The following is a 4,297-nucleotide window of genomic DNA, read 5'->3' as shown; positions in this document are numbered from 1 at the left end:
GAGTTCGCGTCAGCAAACGGTTGGCCAGATGCTTAACTGCAGCGAGATGCACCTCCGCTGATTCACCCCCAAGGGCCCATTTAGTAACAGCCAAATGAGAAAGGTCAAGAGCAGCTTCTGTGCTGGATTGCCCTGCCTGCCTGAACAACTCTCCTGGGAGACATGGAGAGCGGGATAAATCCACCTGCACGTATCCCAGATGGAAACATGTCAAGGAGGGGAACAAGATTCCAAATGAGCTGAGGTCACAGTGTACTTCTTTCTTCTGCCTCACTTTACTTCTTAATTCATGACATTAGTTCTTGACTCGTTGTAGAGGCAGAGGGGGTCCAGAAGCCTGACATGTAACAGGGGGATATCTGAAGCCTCCCATTTAGAATTACTATAGCTACATAGTAGTAAAGTACTGGAAGAAGTAACACGTGATGGTTCAGACAGCAAAAAAGAGTAGTTAATTTTGCTCATTTAGCTCTTGTCCCACTAAAGCTGAACATTTACTGAGGCTGACAGAGGAATGCAGAGGCCAATACGGTGCAGCTTTTAAAAACCCAAGAATTTAAAAAGCTTTTCCTTTGTACATTTAATATTCCTTGAATTATACATGTCAGTTTCCTAAACCCAAATCTCAGATTTTAAAAACTTTGCAGAACATCGGCATTTCTCCCCCCCAGAATGTTGTTTGAATTAATGAGAGGCATGCATGCCCACCGTAATTAAAAACAAAACAGCCACTCCAGATCAATGTATCTGGGCTACCAAATGTTTGAAACACCCCCTCTTTACCACACCTGCTTTTTATCAACCCAACACTGTGTTTCTGGTATCAATATAAAAAAAACCCCATCCAACTCAGAATGTCTTGAGGTAACATGAGTACAGAAATATGAGCACAACAAATCCGACCCTGCGCAGGAACTGGCAAAGAAAACAGAAACCAGCTTTTCCTTTCGTTCTCGAGGCGAGCTCCTCTGTGGCCGTGCCGCATCGTTTGCTCCTGCTGCAAGCCCCCCAGTCTCCATTTAATGCAGAGCATTGCGCACTAACACTTCCGCAGCGGCCGCTGTCATCTCTTTGTCAGCAGTGCAGCCCCCACGCTCCAGTTCAGCACGTACCTCATTTTAAATTTTTGACTAACGGCAGCCTTTTTCATAAGGCCCTTGAACAGGCAAAGACCCTCACCTCGAAGGAGGTGATACCATGAACAGAAGCGCCTTGCTGGCTTACCTGGAAGTTTAAGCTATTTGCCAGCTCGGAGCCTGGAAGAACAGAAGGTGCAAATGAAACAGCCTGCTAGCTAACATCACAAACACCTGGAAAACTGTGTTAGCAAGTTCCCTTGTTATTTCTGAAGAATATATCATTAATACTTTAAAAATAGCTTGACCTTACTACTGTTCTTCAATCTACTTTGTGAGGAACTCAGCTACAGAAACAGTTGGGATGCTAAGAACCATCCATAAATAATGCCCTATTTTCTTCTCTATCTAACATAAATATTTATGTGAAATCTACCAATTAAAGCGCTGTCTTGGTTTCATTGCTTGTGCTGGGGAGGTAGCAGTAGCTGAGCATTAGTCCAATTGCTATTCACATTAACGCCATCTGTCCCTGCACAGGGAGTTCAGCGGACATTCAGCAATAATTTGTCCCCCACTGGTGTTTGTTGTGGAAGCTGCTGAACAGAGTAGTTACCTACATGGATCAGACAAAGGTAATTTTGTTTAACAGGAAGGCCTTTCTGATTCTTCCAAAGAAAATGTCTATGAAGTAAAATTTCCATATGTGGGAAATAATTCATTAGTAATCAAAGGGAACAGGACAGTTATTATAAACGTATTCTTACTTAGTACATGTATCAAGTTATGAATTAGAGGATGCCATGTTGGTCCTGAAGAGCTTGCAAGAACCCTAGCTTGCCTGCTGTTGGAGTCAGAGCTCTGCTGTTGTACAGCCGCAAAGAGCCACTACACATAGCATCCTTAGAAGCTAGCAGTTGGCTTGCGCCCGATGCAAAGGCAATCGCTGGTTTTCAAGTTTGATGAGTCCTTAATTCTTGAGATTCCTAAAGACAGACTTAGCCTAATGCAGCGAAGCATGCCATCTTGGGAATAGATGATTGTTTACCAAATGGCTACCTGACCTCTTACTGAGACTTCCCTGCAACTGTGGATGTTCAACATCCACTTACATGGAGTACATTCAGTCACTGAGATCCCAGACTGGAAAAACATTCCATTTTGAGGTGGCATTCAACCACTTTTCTCCCACGGAAGCTGCTGAAATTTAAGCGAGTACTTGTCAGTAAGCACGGGCACAAATCCACTGTGACCAAGTGCATAAGTAGGCACAGAACAATCCTCCTACAGTCATGATTACTCCAAAGAAAGGCACTTCAAGGTGCTAATACATGTCTACTAAATAAAGAGCTCATCTAGATCAACCAACCTGTTAAAAATAACCCCAGTTATTTTAAGTTATTGAAGCTGCTCTTCACAGGACATCCACCACATACTGTAGGAAAGGTTCTCTATAATTAGCAGTGTGTTTTCTGGCCAGAGGAGAAAAGGTTTTCCTAAAAATGGAGTTGACCCTTTGGAAAAGCAGGTATATCCACAATCCTAAACAGAACCATGTGGACTTCAGGGCAATTGCCTGAAAAGCAATCACACTGTTTCTGCCAGCGGTGTGGCAGACTGCACTGCGCAGTATCACAGTGTGCATGTTTTTAATCAGAGCGCCGAGGCTGAAGGTAGGAACTGTCTAGTGTAGATGACGTGTATGAAAGGGTCAACAATTTTGTTTCAGACAATATCGGCCCTTTGAAAAGTTGCTCTGGACTGATATTTTGGCGAAGCTTTTGTCTCATTTATAAAATGAAAGAAGATTATTGGCATCTTACGAAAATGCTGTTTTCTCTCAAGGGTGTATGTTGAGGGCACAGTTACAAAAAAACATGACTGCTTTATAAGGGGAGACTTCAACATCCTTCAGTCTCTGACCTGGCAAAGAATATTCATTCTCTTCTGCTGCTGCTGCCACATGGCCAGCCACTGCTGCTGATGGAGGCTCACAAACCAGCAGGTCATTTCCTTCCCCTCAAAACACACCCCAGCTGTGGATCTGGATCTTTAATACTAGCCTTTCCACAGGTGGGAGTCTCATTCCACTCATAAAACAGTACTGAAAATGAAGCAGTTAATTTAAAATTATCACAATGGTAGAATTTATCAGTTCTGAGATTGTGATTGTCATGGAATTCAAAAGAGTAATGACTGGAGAAGCACAGCCAAGAAACATATTCAGGTACGTTAAACTCTGGACACCTTCCCCCTTTCCACCATGCTGATCCAGTATTTTTATCATGGAACCACAACGCACATAGAGAAGAAAAAAGGTGCTCTTTTTCAGATGCTTCTCCCATTGGAGTTGAAATTTTAATAGTAAATTAAATGGAATAAATGAAATAATTAGATATAGAGAAGAAGAGGAAGCACTGATAGGACTTTTTGTCTTTTTTGGCTGGAAAAGTTACTGCTTTTGATCTATGTGAAATATATCTAGGATCTAGACATGATTTATACATATTGTCCCCTGTCTGTATGAGCAAAGAACTTCCAGGAGGAGTAGCAGGAGAGAACACAAGCCTTTAGTAATGATTATTGCTCCATTTCTGGTTGACTAATCTAGTGGTCTTATACGGTGGAGTGATTGCATCAGCAGAAAAAGGAAGAGCTACATATGTCAACTATCTGGACTGTTGTAAGGCCTTCGGCATGGTCCCCCATAAAACCTTCTCTCTAAACTAGAGAGATATGAACTTGACAGACAGACTGTCCAGTGGATGAGGAATTGGCTGGATGGTGGCCCCTGATGAGTTACGGTCAATGGCTCAATGTCCAGCTGGAAACCACAAACCAGTGGTGTCCCTCAACAGTCCATACTAGGACCAATACTATTTAATACCGTCAGTAATGACAGTGGGAATAAGTGCACCCTCAGCAAGTTTGCTGACAACACCCAGCTGTGTGGCGCAGTTGACACACTGGAGGGAAGGAGGAGATGCCATCCAGAGGGACCTGGACATGCTGGAGAGGTGGGCCACTGCCAACCTCATGGAGTTCAACAAGGCCAAGTGCAAGGTCCTGCACCTGGGTCGGGGCAATCCCAAGCACAAGTACAGGCTGGGTGGAGAGTGGATCGAGAGCAGCCCTGAGGAGAAGGACTTGGGGGTACTGGTGGATGAAAAGCTGAACATGAACCAGCAGTGTGTGCTGGCAGCCCAGAAAGCCAACCGTAT

Source organism: Eurypyga helias, unplaced genomic scaffold (assembly GCF_000690775.1).
Source record: "Eurypyga helias isolate BGI_N326 unplaced genomic scaffold, ASM69077v1 scaffold19422, whole genome shotgun sequence".
NCBI classification, from domain to species: Eukaryota; Metazoa; Chordata; class Aves; order Eurypygiformes; family Eurypygidae; genus Eurypyga; species Eurypyga helias.
Note: the sequence above shows the minus strand (reverse complement) of the source record.